The following is a 15,814-nucleotide window of genomic DNA, read 5'->3' on the forward strand; positions in this document are numbered from 1 at the left end:
CTAATGAGTGATTGGAAATGACTTCAATCACATGCCATCTGGAAAAGTGAGTGATTATACAGTGCTTAAAATAAAAAAGGAAGCTGAACCCCCGCTTGATTTTTCCAACCCACAATATCAAAGTTGCACATTTTGCCTTGACATATAAACACAAACAACCACCGCAAACACAATGCACACATATACAGACACTGCCCAAACAGAACCTGCTCTGTATGGTTGCTAGGGAATGATGGGGTCATCCGAGTTTCCCCTGCTGGCTCCTGTGATTTGTTTACCCCCACACTTCCTGAATGCTGATGGCAGATAGTCTCCTGGTTTATACACGTGGAAGACGAAGAAGAAAAACAGCACTGTGCTACGAGAGGCTACTGTACAGTGCAAAGGAAAATGAGGAGGAGGAGGATCTGGAGGGGGGTCAATATTTTAGTTACCAGGGAAACGGCACTAAGGGAGTCACCTGGTGTCCACATGTGATATATACCACAGGAGAGTGATGGGGCGTATGTCAAAGGAGGTCAACGACAGTTTTAACAGGCTTCCTCTCCAAAGAAAAGCTAAGATCTACATGAGAACCTGTGTTTTACATCAGTATTGATCAGGGGAAGCACATGAAGAGAGTTTCTTCTTCTTCTTTGACAACCATAAACAATCTAAAAATACCAAAGAGCAGGTCAAGGGTCACTGTTAAAGACAAATGTAGCAAGGACAAAAGTAGAGAGAGAGAAGAATGTGGCTCTGATAATGCTTACAGATGATGGAGAGCAACCGCAGACGCTAAATCTGGGAAAGGGGACACAGTTTGTAACGCAGCACAAATAAACGCCTTGCCTTTCAACAGTGCATTTGAAGTTCACTGCCGGTGCAGACCTGTGCAAGATCAATCTCCCTCTCTGGAGGGATAAAAGCAAAAGGCCCCACTTCACCAAGCCTCTCCAGAGACAGGCCCCTATTCATACGACCACTGAATGCTTCAGTTGTTGCCAACCTGTCACTTGGTGAAAAGGAGTTTTTGAAAAGAACTGACCAGGGAAGAAGGATGTATGGCTCAGGTACAACGGTCAGATGTGTTTATCTGTTACGTTGCCATTTGTCATCACTCCTGATTCGGTAACTCCACTCATTCATCAGTCTCTCAGTTCCAACAGAATGTTGCAGTTCGGTCAGATGATTCATTAAAGGTCTGCAGAGGACAGTAAAAGTGCCAGTCACAGCCTTCTATTCTACTTACGAGCTTTAAACTGCACCATGAAGTCATGACACGATTGCAAAGAAATGCATGAGAAGCTACAGAGGCGGCCATATTTTGTTATCCAAAAAGTCTTGGCAAGAGTTATGACGGTGTTGAGCCCACAAAGTTTAATAGCCTTTAAAACAAAGCAAGATCACTCCTGAAATCCAGTCTGATATTGCATGTATACACGACCTTTAATGTCAAGTCATTTATGATCAAAAAGGCTTCCAGAAAGCACACAGGTGATGAGAGGACGAAGATAGATAGATGGATTATAGATGAAAACCTGGTCACTTAAATATTTTTGACCCCTCCATGCACGGACAAAATCGCAACGTCTCATCAATATACAGCCAATAATCCACTGTGACCAGTAAAGGTTGTTTTTATTACAAATATTAACAAAAGAGCATTACATCACTTCTCTGTGAAAGCTCCTTTGGCAGCGGTTAAAGCTCAGAGTCGTCTTGGGCAAGTGTACAAACTCTGTGCACCTCCATTCAAGCAGTTTAGCCCATTCTTCCAGGCAGATCCTCTCAAGTGCAGAGTCTGTGAGCTGCTATCCAGTGTCGTTTTGGCTCAGGGTCATCGTTGTATAGCCTCAGGTTACATGCATTCTGGATCAGGTTGTGTTCACTTTGCTCCGTCTCTCTGTCTCTGACAATCAGAAGCTCCCTCACAGCTTCATTCTCTAAACACCAGTGCTCTGCCAGAGTTCTGCCAAAGAGAGCACAGGTCTGCTTTGGTTTTTTTGGTCATCGGCTCCGAGCAGGTCGTCATATGCCTTGCTCTCAAGGTGTTGTTAGTCTTGGTGTACGAGTGCAGTTGGCATTTGTAATGCATTACTGCCTTCTTCTCTTTCATTCGTCTCTTCTTCTCTTTCCAAATATCCCTCCAATTTGTTCTTTGACAATTTTCCATCTAGTCGATCAACCATAATGGCTTGATTGATGAAGGCTGTTGAGATGGTCCTTCTTATTACATGTTCTCCAATTTCTGCAGACAACTGTTGAAGCTGTCCTGGGGACTGTCCACACGACACAAAGTTGTATAAAGTTTTTTTTTTATTATCTGCATTTTATTTACACTGAAACAGCATTTTGGGAGATTAGATTAGGAAAACAGTAGGAAAACAATGATGTCATAATCCCATCTTTCCATTGCCCCGCTGGCTTTCTTCATTGTGTCTCCGTTTCTGTGATTGCATACATAGTAATTTATACTTTAGCTTTATGTAATAAATTGTAGCACATATGCATGCTCAAGCAGCACTACAGCGCCGCACGTAGGCCTGGAGTGTGTATTGCAGTGTTTAAAGTCATTGGGGGGGTTTCATATAGATGAAGACACTCTTTCAGTATATTCAGCTTTGAAGAAAAATCAAGATCCATGTCTTCATATCAACTGTATGAAGTGATGTATTGATGTTGGAGTGTTTGCCACAGCTCAATGTACTATACTATTCCTTTTTTACAAAAGATCAACTGTGTGACAAGAAGGTTGGGACACAAACACAGGGCAGAGGGATTTTGCTACCACTAGGGGTTGCTGGCAGGAAAGGGGCCCCAGAACAGTGGTGGGGCTCAGCCTCTGAGAGCCTGGAGGACCCCAAGGGAAAAGTCAGTCCAGAGAGCGGGGGACTCTCACGGACAGCTGAGAAACTTTCCCACAATCAAACACACAAACAGAGCTGCAGAGGGCAGCAGAAAAAGACCCCTTTCCACCAAGGAGACGGAGGGAGGGAAAGAGGAAGATCTGATGTTACAATAACAGACCCAAAGAAGTAAATGCTATGCCATATCTTATGTGAATGCACTCTATTGGCAAACAGTGCTCTGTAAAGTGCATTCTTCCATGTTTAACCCAGGAGTAACCTTCACTAAACTTTTAGAAACCACCACCAAATCATTTGGCCAGACCCACACAGTTCACTGGTAAATGACCTCATTAAGGTAATCTGTTTTCAGCACAATCCACCACTACAAATACCATCTGCTATGCATTAAACGGGGTGTCAGGCCACTGAGGACATCTGGATTGTTAGCGTCGAGGAGTTTAGTGTCATTTACAAAAGATTGAATCCAAAAAAATGCAAGATAAAAACTCAAGAGCTGACAATCGGAGCCAAACGATTTGTCATTCGTTTGACTTGGCCACAAGACTGCAGACACTGCATGCCACTCAACACCTACCCCAAAATGTCAAGATAATTCAATCTAAAGCACTGACGAGCTCTTTGTAAACAACATCTATTTCTCAGATGAACAGCTGGGCCGTTGAATAAGGTCAGGGTTCAAAGATCACCACAGTTAATGATACGTGGAGTCTATTTCCAAGACAAATATTGGCCTGATTAAGAACTACATCTACTTGTACTCCATTAAACATTTTTTTTTACTCTAAAAACCAGAACTTCATACTCTAGCACCCTCAAACGTTTGAGGATACTCTTGGTTGGTCCAAAAGCAGGACCCCAAGTCCTCAATCACATATCTTACTGTCTGTGACCTAAACCAAACTCACGGTCTTTTGTAATGTGACTGACGTCGCTCTATTGGAAATCTAAAGGTTACATCTTGAGAAAATGTGGCATGCGAGCCTCCTTTCGAGTGGGTCGGCAAAAGTCTTCAAACTTCCTTTTATAGAAGTAACCCCCTGAGCTGGATATCATTGCCATTATAAATAAGAAGCTGGAATGCAGAAGGGGAAAAAAATAAACATCCAAGCTGCTCCTTTATCTACACCCAGCTGTGCAGTTCAGAGGCCAATCCTCGCAGATGATGTCACACTGGCATTGTTTTACTGTTAAAATAGTGTTTTTTTTGCAGACACAAATTCATTCAAAGAAAAGCAAGTAAATGCAGCCCTCAAATTAAGGTTATGTAACTTTCACTAAAAATGCTTTTAAAAAGCAGCTAGATCAAAATGAGTGATTTTAAAAAGCTGAGCTGGCCCAATGAGAACACAGGCATCACTAGGAAATGTTCTACCTACATTGATGCATGTAGGTGGTAATTTGAGGTCCCAAAGTAATAGTCACATTGGTCAGTCATGTCCAGTGGAACAGGCCACATGGTCAAACCGGAACATCTACAAGTTTTTTCAAGGATGCGTATACGAGTGGACCTCAAGGTTTATTTACGGTCTGAGGAGTACCAAGGAGCAGCCAGGGCCAAAAGAGGAGCATCCTCCAGGCTCAGCTTTCCAACAGCAAGCTGGAGGGAAAGTGAATGTGAAGTGCGGAGGTGAGAGGAAACCTGCAGCTGAGAGAATACAGGGGACTGACGCACTGGAGATTTGATAAATGCTTCCACATGTGCTCCATGTCCCAAGTGAAAGAGCTGCTTTGTGCTCAGTGAGGTAGCACATGCACAGGTCCACCCCACTCCCCCCCTCTTCCCTTCCATCTACTGTCAAAACCAAACTTTTTTTGCCGGTAGCTCATGGTAACACTGGCCAAGAGAACAGGGCAGGAGTAAGGGACTCGGGTGCCCAAACCTCAGCCCTCCATCTTGCAGCCTATTTTGACGCGAGCTAATTGCCTGTGACTACATGGAGACACGGAACCAAAACAATTACTGTATTGTATTAGACGTCTGGGTGATGGAGGAGGGAGGAGGGGGACACGTTTGGAAACAAAAGAGAGGTATCGGGAGCAAGCTGTTGGGATGTGAAGACATGTTATCATACTCAACCACTTACTTAAACACCAGCGGTACAATCATGGAAAATAATTCCTCAAGATATTAGAGAGGTAATGTTACGCAAACATCTATTCCCCGTATGTTTAGCCCCGATATTATTGAAGACTCAGATATCAGACTTCATGCATAGTTAACTCAGAAATACCACCTTTACCGCAGCTGGAAGCCCTCCCCTCCACCACAGAATCACAACAATGCACGGTGAGGCGGAGTCAAAAATTGCCTTTTAATAAGAACCAGTGATGGAAACGACGAATCAGGTTGTCAAGGCACTGAGCTACTGTTTCCCCCACAACACAACAATGGCAGGAGTTCCCAATTATTGCACGGCACTAACAAAACTTTGCCTTGCTATTCCACAATGAAGGGTCTGGGGTGTGTATGAGAGTTTAATGAACCACATGTGCTGTTTGACATCTGGAGCGAGGATGTGACTGCGTGAGTGAGTGACAACAGGAAAAAAGGGGACGGTAGAAGAAGTGTCTTGTACATTATCATCATGTGTTTGATGCTTGTGACTGATGGAACATGCCTCTTGTCACGAGAACGCTTGTATTTTATTCACACGATCCACCAGGAACCGCTTCCACATCAGGTGACCTGGAACTTCTGTGTCTGAAAGCGTCCGGTGCACGTCCCGAGCACAAAAGCCGATGTGACAGCTCTGCACACATGTCGCTCAAACCGCACAATTCTATGAAGACACGGTGTGATGCAAGAGTGATACGATCGTCAGGTGACTGCGACGAAACGCCAACACATGTGCGTTCAGATTATATCATAGACGTCTTCACAGCTGGGTAAAGTTCAGGCTGATGTGATGCAAATGGTTTCGAGCACACCCGGGCATTCCTGCCACGCTGCAGTTCCTCTCCAACAGGACTTATTCATGGCAGAGAACAACCTCACTTCTGTATGGAACAAACAGACCAGAACCCTTTGCAATCAGCCATCCTGTACACAAGCCCCAGTCCTGCAGAAGCTGATCTCAGGCCACGACTGCTCTAGAATCTGTCATCCAAGGTGTGTTACTAAGATCTGAATGCATTTATCTACCTTTGCATCCAACATCCAAAACCTTCCCACTCTTTGTCTAGTTCTCCAAAAAGCAATACTTAAGTTATTAAGTATGAATCTGATTCATTGTCTCAGTGATGTGCAGGCATTGGATACACACAAAAAGAAAGATTGTAGATTATTACAAATCCAATGCTCTGCGTGTGTTCTAATTTTAAACCCTTCATTTCAGAGAGTTGGCGCTGCACGTGGTGGTAAAAGAAGGTTGCCCCCAACCCTCCCTCTCTCCTGCAACAACAAATCTGTACACCACTCCATTTTTACTGTTTTTTGACATCAATAAATGGAAGTGACAGTAAAGTGTGGGGTGACCACTTTGACTGACTGCGGACTGAGATGAGCATGAGCGACAGGGTGGGTTGGTGGGGAGGGTTTTAACAGATGCAACAGTGTGTCTGAGGCAGGATTATACCCTCACACAGCTAATAACTCCCAGGCGCCTTCACCCTGTGCCAGAAACTCATCACAGATACAGTAAGCCAGCGTGCTGCCTGAGTGTGTGTGTGTGTGTGTGTGTGTTTGTGTGTGTGTGTGTGCGCTGTGTGGCCACTCTGCATGTTAGTGATGGGTTAAGAGATGAAAGACAAATGAAGAAGAGTCAAGAGCTGGCAGAACTAAGCACGTTTTATTATGAGAAAGCCATTGGATTGGAATGTTAGCCAAAGTTTGATGGATTTGAGGATTTTTTTGTCTATTGTTATATGAACGAGTCGCATACTTATTTATGTATGTCTAAATGACAGAACCAGTGGTTTGGTTTAGGCCTCGCTCCATACCGATACCAATATCACAGCTTTGAGTATATAGAATACCATTAACAGGGTAATACAGTCTTTTAACAGGCTTTTCTTTTTTTTATCTTAAAATAAGTCCACATAGCTCACATGATCACTGTTCTCAAGATGTTGGTAATGTACAGTATCCAACGTACAGTCGTCTCTCTTTGCAGCCTGTGCTTAGAGAACCATTTATGTGATATTAAGGTTTTAAAATCGTATTGATTTAACCAATATCTGATCCATACAGCAGATGGTACCAGCTCACCATAGTTACGCTGCTTCTATGCATCAACACGCGCGACATGCACTCCCTCCCTGCAGCAGGCACATACCTCCGGCCCACCTGAGGTCCTGCCCACCACACCAGAGGCGGACGCCAACATAAACATCAGGCCTTGTTGGAAGTCATTAAAACTCTATGTTAGTGGCTGGTGAGGAACAATGGCCCCCGTCTTTGCCCCGCTGGCAGCGCTCTGAAACAGTCTCAGACACACCAGAACCATGTGTGGCCCGCTCTGCTACCTGGTCGCACACACGCAGCCACCCTGAGCCGAGCGAGGCTTCCAGTCACGCTTCCACCCACAGGCAGACGACCAAACGCTCTGCACCTTCCGCCCAGTCAGCAGGGCCCCAGCCAAAAGCAGAACACCTCAGCCCAGTGGCCTTGTTACTCTTGGACACCAGAGTTATTTTTCTTCTCTCTGAACACACACACACACACACACACACACACACACGTAGCTGGACAAGGATTATGCAGCATAATCAAAAGAGGGGGACCTTAAAATACCCCGGCCAAATTGCCGGAGCAGCTGCTCTGGTCAGACTTGAGAGTAAACAGGCAAATATCTCCTGTTTTATATTTATGATTTTACATGGCTTGGTCTGTGAAAAGGCTTAAAGCACATTAACGGCTCACTGGACTGCAGCTCTGCTATAGTGGAAGGCTTTTCAATTAATCCATGCGATGTCTTCCATGAACACACGTCAGGTGGTTCAGTGGGTAAAGTATGTGCTTTACACTTTGATAATAAATTCCTCTCAGCAGCCTTACATGGACAAATCCTGCGAGCCACTTACTCCCGGAGGATTAGCATGATTAAAATGTTGTTTCTGTTCCAATCCTTTCACCCATAATCATTGGTGTTAGTTTTTTTTTTGCTCCTATTTCTCTGAACTGGAGCCAAACAGTTAAGGATCACTGTGGCTTTACTTGATGCTTCCAAGCAGCACAATCCTGATCCAGAAGGAGAAAATGTAGTGGATGCAAAGTGCTCCTTGTGCAACACTGGTGAGGAGGAGGAGGAGGAGGGGATGATTCTGTGCTTAGCGTGGTGCTGTGCTCGTAAAGAGTCAACAACTGGCCAAGAGGACCCAACGCTGCATCCCTGCCAGATGTTCAGTAAATAGTCATTGATGCCTTCCCGTCTTATAAACAGACTCAGCAGCAGCAGCAGCAGCGTGGGTTTTAAGAGCCACGGATGCCCTGAAGAGTACAAGCATTTACCTCAGTGCTCCAGATTAAAAATACAGAACGATGTGTTTTATGAGGAAGAAAAACAACCGAAGAACTGACGTGGGATGTCGAGTCGTTGCAGAGCAGATACTTTTTTCCAATATCAACGAGCAGACACTGGTTTTGTGTTACAGACGTGCTGGTGTCTCAGTGAGAGGCACAACGTGCAACGTCGTTCCAGCCAAATTTAGCTCACGAGAACAGAAATACATCTGGCCACATGGCATGTACTGATTCTACTGACGAGTAGTAGTCTGACCATTATCAACAGTCAAGAAAAATGACAATGATCTTCAATGTTTTCTCCACAATCCCAACAAACTGAAATCATTTTTCTATTGTTTCCTTGTCAGAGGAGCAAAAAAAAGGGAAAATCAATCACATAAACTACTCATAAATTGACTGTTTGCAGACAACTAACTCCACTTGTCCCGTATATTCCCAATTATAAACATCTTAAATCTCCATTTTATTTTTCTTCAAACTAAATCAAAATATTTGATCAGAGAAAACAGAAAGTGTGTGACTACATCTGGGGAGAAAACTTTACTGTAAAACTGCAATGACTTTGTTTTTCCTTTTTTGTCCCACTGTGGGTAAAGCAGCCACTGTAATGATGACGGAACAGCGCCCTCTTTGGACGAACACACGCACTGACGTCTCTCTCCTGCGCCCAGAAAACACACACACACACAGCGCAGCTCCACAGCAGAGGTCAGATCATGCGTGAAAACTATACAAAATCCATCATCATCATCAAACACGCAGGTGTATTATCCGCGTGTCTTCAAATCCCACACAGACGCGCGATGGATGCGCAAAACCGCGCATAAATTACCCATTGCGCATATAATGGCGGTGAATAACGCGTTCAATTTGATGCTTAAAGAGCAGAATTAACACATGTTTGTGTTTCTCTTCCATTCACGAGCGTTTTTCAGACTGTCAGGCTTCAGCTCACGTGCAGGATATTAACTGACACGCACACACCACCGCGCACAGCACGTTCTCCTCTTAAATGGAAAGCGCCTTTGACAGCACACGTCCACGCGTTATCATCATCATCATCATCATCATACTACAGTCCAGTGTTACAATGACTCCCCTCTGCAGCCACGGTCAAAGCTGGGGAGGAAAACCGGGTGAGCACCATCACTTCACGGGCTGTGGACTTACCTCCAGGCTTCGTGACGCAGAAACAGTCCGTGCGCGGTGAAGAATGACAACGATTATAATCCCGGGTCTCAGTCAGGAGCGCACAGCGTGGGTGCGTGTGTGGATAAAGACGGAGAGTGAGTGTGTGTGTGTGTGTGTGTGTGTCAGAGAGACAGAGAGAGAGAGCCGATGGCCCGTGTTGGCTGAACGAGGCTGTTCATTCAGCTGAGTGATAGTGGAGTGAAGGAGCTGACAAGTCAGTCAAAACAGCAGCACCACGCCTCCTCCACTCTTAAAGCTACCGCACTCTGTCACTGCGCGTGTGTGTGAGAGACAATAATCATCACCTGTGATGACCTTTGATATTAATCTTTATTAAAGGAAACCATTGACTTTGATATAAAGGCCACTGTTGACTTTAGTTCCTTTGAGGATAACATAGCTTTGATAGTATATTGACAGGTGTCAAACTGGCGGCCCGCGGGCCATATGTGGCCCCCGTCACTTAATATCATGTTATGTAATGAAGACATGGCCCGCCGCGACCTCCTCACAATGTAATACTAATATACATGAAATAGACATGTTTATATGGTGAAGTGTGCATCGGTCCATTTCAAAACAAAGACTTTTACTTTGAAATTTTCCACTGAATGACTAACGTTTTTCAGAGCAAAAACAAAACAAAAACATAAAAGAATTTGTTGGCTTCCCTGTCACTAAGCGCCATTTTTATCATGCTTAGTTTTTCTCACAGGTGATTCAGACGTGAGTCAGAGTCAACAAAGCTGTTTGCCCAGCACTCTCTCCCTGACGTGGCCTCTCTCACTTGTTGCATGTGTTTTGAAAGCTTAGCTTCGACAAGAAAGCAGGCGGGAGAGGCTGAGATGTTTATTGTTATTTTTAAATTCAGAAGCAACTATGGGTCTTCCCACTTCCTGTTCATGTGCGGCACTTCCACAATTCTTTTTCTCCACGAATCTGTGAACGGACCGAACACTCGTAACGATTGATAACAAACGGAAACGGCAACATTCCACACCAGTGTAATATTCCAGAGCCTCATACGACGTGTGATGATATTTTTGTTGGCAGTATAACGCTGTTTTAATTACACAACTTTATCAACAACTCAGACCACTAACAACACTTAATCTTAAACATAATTAGCTGTGGTTTCATAGTCTAGACACTTCTCTGGTACAGGACACTGTACAGACTCAGGGAAGCTTCGGTGGCTTCGTCAAATTTAAGGTTTTTAGCCGCAGCGCGTCTCATTAGCGGCCGATGATCGAATCGCTCCCGTTCCATTAAAACCTTTTGCTTAAACCAACTGCCGTCATATCAACTCATGACTGCACTGGTTTCCTACAAGCGATGATATCTGTCATGCCTGCTGCTGGAAGCTACGCAACTCCTGACAGGAAATGCCAAACAGGAAGTCTCTCACACAAATAATGGCGTACTTAAGCAGTGTTGCCATCATGGTAAAGCTCGGTACGGGTTTGGAGCGGTAAAGCCCTCGGTCAGGCTCGGGTTTCAGCTGACTTGGTAGGCGGGGCTGTAAGCTGCGTCAGCGGCAACGTCAGCAAGATAAATAGCGTGACGTTGTACGGTGAGCTGACAACGAGCAACGAAATCGAACGTAAACAAAACAGACAACAACACAACGGACAACAACTAAGCAGTTTGTGTTTTTTCCTGCTTGGTTTGCTTGTATGAGAATAGTCACCGTTGCTTTTCTGTCGTGAGTGTAGCTCCACCCATACCGTACCAGTACTTCGGTTGCCCAAGGGGAAAGGTACTGAAAAAATAAAGTTATATATAATATTATAATAAAGTTTTCTCAAACATAAAAAGAAGGTCCCGTTGACCCAGCTGCCGATCATTTAATCCTCTGAAATATGAAGAAACTGTACGACCGGCCGTGTTCTGATCTCCTCACAGAACCAGTAATCCTTCATTAATTGCAAATTCTGGGCATCCACTTTGACCTGGGCTCAAACGCGAGCGTCAATACCGATCACGTGTTTCGAGACAGAAACAAGCCCTGCTGTGATGTGTGCAAGATAATTCCTTTGCCAAAGGTCAGTAAACAGGACTGAGAGTTACACAAGTGACCTGAGATCAACTCTTAAAATCACAATCCCTTATTTGTGTCCAGGAGATGCAGAATCATCACTGCTGGTCAGTTTCTCAGGTTAGTATGTCACAAAAACACATGTTCAGGGCGTGATACTGTCACACCGGGACAAGGACTTGGACCCAATCACACGACTCGGGAGACAAAGGGAAAAATAAACAAAAATAAACAAAAAACACTCTTAAGACGGAAAAACTACCAACAAAAATCAGCTAAAGCTAAGAAACAAAAACCTGATGAGACAGTGGCATGGAGCAAACACTGACAAAGACACAGGACTTTACGCTGGTTCTCCGGTTCACAAGACAAGACCAACTGGCAACAGACGGCAGCAGATGCAGACCATAATATACACACGGTAATGGGGAACAGGTGGAAACAATGAGGGCGGGGCAGACAATCAGACTGGCAGGAAAACACAAGGGGAAGAGAGAAATTTCAAAATAAAACAGGAACCACAAGACAACAACTAAACACCACCAGCTTTCTTGGTCGTGACAGACAGTTCACCAGTGCATAAACAAAGCAAATGTAGTTTACCAACAACAACATTTTTGTTGTTGACGTAAATGAAATAAATCAAGAACGAAGAAGAGAATAAATACTCATGATAACCTGTGGAGCAGGTCTGCAAACATAATCTCCTGCTATAATTTGGATAGACAGACACTGGAGTCAAACATTCTTCACATATTTTTTTTCACCTGGGAGTAATTCATTGTTTGCTTGACCTCAGTTTCTTCCTTATTATTATAATTTTACACTTAAATATAATAAGTGTATAATGTGACTTTTACGGCCTAAAATACTGTGTGTATCTCTCACGAGGAGACAGAGTGATGCTGTTCAGTAGTGTGGCGTCCTGCCTGTCAAAGCCAAGATGATATTATCCAGTTGAACCCAATGATTCAGACCCTGGGAGAAAACCAAGAAGGAGGAGGAGGAGGAGGAGGCCACAATTAATCTTCTCAATTTGGCAAAACCGAGGGGAGGTCAAATCTGTAATCCCGAGCAGATAGTATATCATAGTGGAGTTAGATTTTTGTCCAATGATGATACTCAGGCAGTAACTTTAACCTGAGTCTAAGCTCAGTCTCACACACACACACACACACACACACAAAATAAATGGCACACATTTAACTCTACATGGCACCAGGAGGAGCTTGAGACTTATCTTAATCATCCTGTTTGGAGGGGGGAAAAAAGCCAGGGACAAATATTACAACAAACGCAGTAAACCTCAGTAATCAGTGTCTTCAGCCGTGTGACCACAAATGAAGTGTTTTTCCAGAGAAGCCGTTAAAGTGAGGATATCAGAGAGGGAAACAATCACGTGCACATTTCTCTAAAAGAGAGTGAGACTGCCGACGCACCTCAAACAATTTCAATCATTTGAAACCATATAGCCTTCATCTCTCCCACTCAGGCCTGACACAGAGATCTGGTTACTGGGGGGGTCAGCTTGTTTGTTACACAGTCTGGCTTTGACAGGACTGCAGATGTGAAAAGGTCCATTCAACACCTTGGGATCTCAGGGGCGACTGGGAGGAGAGGAGCGCCGGTAACTGAATGTGCACATGTCCGTTCAGTATGCACATCCACAGAGAACACCGCGGCCCAGGGACTTTTCTCACTCCCTCCCTGCTGCTTCTCATCTGACCTGTGACAGCTGAGTGATGCCCAGTAGCTGCAGAGTGGAAACATGGAACCACGTTTGGTTTAAAATATTCACTTAGTGATGCTTTTAGAGCATAATTCAAACCATTGTCACACTCACACAGTGCTGATCAAACCTATCATCTCCACACATCTCTGTGTTACTCTTTCGCTTTCAGTGTAGTGGTGTTTGTTTTTTTGTGTTGCTTGGCAACATACAGTACCCACACAGCACAGCACAGAGTCACGACTGAGCGAGGCACAAGAGGCAGACAATGCGAGTACAGTGAGGTAGCTTCATATCGTTGAAAATACCAACAAGTGCTCACAAAACATTCCAGATTCTGCTGCTGAGAATGCACTGGGACGCCGAGTGGGAGTTCATAATCATATTTTAATCACAATCAGAGAAACCTCCTGCCATTGCACTGCCATCCGTCCATTTTCTACCGCTTTATCCTCCACATGAGGGTCGAGGCGGGCGCCAGGTTACGCCCTGGACAGGTCGCCAGTCCGTCGCAGGGTCACATAATAGACACAAACAACCATTCACTCTCAATTTAGAGTGACTAATTGACCTAATCCCCATATTGCATGTTTTTAGACTGTGGGAGGAAGACAGAGAACCCAGAGAAAGCCCATGCACACACAGGGAGAACGTGCAGACTCCATGCAGAAAGGCCCTTGTTCCAGCCGGGTCTCAAACCCAGGTCTTCTGCCGAAATATGTGTTAAAATATAATTGTTGTCTTGACCTATACACATCTTATTCTACAGATGTACACAAATATCACACAGTAGTTAGTTTTTTTTTAATGTACATGAGATTAATGATGTAAAAATGATCATTAATCCTCTCAATTAGATATTTATTCAGAATTGTTCAGCCCTGGTGTGAACGCACAATCGCTCCCTCATTCACATAAAGTATTGCTTGACAGAGCCTGTTTCCAGATAAAGCGTGTAAATAATGTTCTTCCTGTTCCTGAAGACCAAACAGGCAGAATAACAGCATCAGCACCAACAACGTTCAGTATGGTGATGTTTTAAGATGCAGGTTTGCTCGTCAGGAATAAAAAAGCCTCGGTGGCCTTGACCTGAGGAGGTGCACTTACCTCAAATTGCCTGCGTAACAAGGCAGCTGAATAAACGACTCATACAGTCAATGCAAATGGTAAAAATGACTCCTGTGAGTGTGAGTGATGATGATGATGATGATGGAAAATACGAGGGAGCTGCAGTAAGGGGCGACATCATGCATGCCAAATGACAAATGTGTGTGTGGAGCAGAATATTCTCCTGCATGTTTGTTGACCTTTGTTTGTCCGATCTGGGTTTAGCTCAAACAATGATAATGATAATGATAATAATACGAGTAGAAGATAGTGACATGTTTAATGACGTGTTGGCCAACAAAAACAGACGCTGTAGTCACGACCTTATTCCGCCGTTCTATTTATCCAGAATGAGTCATTTGTGACTGCCTATCAGACCGGATCAGCTGGTTTTGTTCTGAAAGAATAAATAAATAAATAAATAAATAAATTCGAGTCTCAAGAAGAATTAAGAACTCTCAAGTGCAGGTATATAAAGATTCAGCTTTTATGAATCGATATGATGCTTGGATTGGATTACATTAGATTACATGCAAAAAAAAATTGGGTTTTCAAGAAGAACTATATATATAACTATACTATAGAACTATACTATATAAGAACCCTATAATCAAAACAGTATTGTGTACTTTGATCCTGCATGAAGTCGTGTTTGATTGAAGGGATACATCATTTATATAAAACCTATGGACTGATATTGATATATAAGTGGAAATCATACTGTATTATGCAACACAGTGCTCTATATAATGGCTTGTTTTGGTTGACTATAGAAAACACTGATGGTGGTATTTTACAGAAGCTTTATGTTCACCTGACACGTTCACAACAGTTGACCTGACTTTGCTGTCAAACACCGTCTATTGTCCTCTAAACTGCACGCTCGGCTTCTTTTTGTCTGTACACCGCTGACAAACACACACACGGCACATTTTTGAACCTCTTTCTGACGGAAAGTGCGACTCCATTACTTCACCCCAAACGAAACAACTGCCTCACTTCCACCCTGCTCTCTCTGTGGATTCTCTCTGATGAGATACAGTACACAAGCTGCCAGTGCTAAACGACTCAGTAGCTCAGTTCTATTCCTGCCTGGTGTGATGCAGTCATTCTTTCATTCCTTTCATTTCCTGCGTTGCTGTCATCAAAGTCTCATTGCATTTGTCTCTGTTGCACAGCAGCAAAACTCCTAATATCTAATATCTCCTCTATATGAGACACACACACACACACACACACATTTGCATAGCACAGAGGTGGAAAGTAATTGAGTAGGGTTTTTGGTGTACTTGTACTTTTTAAAATGTGTTATTTTACCTTTACTTAAGTACTTTACTTCACTACATTTAAAAAAAAATATATGGTTAATGAAGATGAGGACAGGTGAGTGAATGGTAAGGACAGGTGAATTGGCACTAATTAAGGTCCCTGAG

General features: G+C 43.8%; 1 protein-coding gene across 2 annotated transcripts in view; it reads right to left on the reverse strand.

Moving 5' to 3' along the window:
• Positions 1–14,436, reverse strand: part of daam2 (dishevelled associated activator of morphogenesis 2) — an 85,833-nt gene extending 71,397 nt beyond the window's left edge. The window contains exon 1 of one of the 2 annotated variants that reach the window (XM_044047927.1): positions 14,382–14,436. The gene's annotated coding sequence lies outside the window, so the exon portion shown is untranslated. Of the gene's footprint in view, positions 1–9,486; positions 9,694–14,381 lie in introns of those variants that run through there. The other variant, XM_044047926.1, reaches the window with a different exon arrangement.
• Positions 14,437–15,814: the final 1,378 nt, after the last annotated feature.

The sequence above is a fragment of the Solea senegalensis genome, linkage group LG16 (genome assembly GCF_019176455.1).
Source record: "Solea senegalensis isolate Sse05_10M linkage group LG16, IFAPA_SoseM_1, whole genome shotgun sequence".
NCBI classification, from domain to species: domain Eukaryota; kingdom Metazoa; phylum Chordata; class Actinopteri; order Pleuronectiformes; family Soleidae; genus Solea; species Solea senegalensis.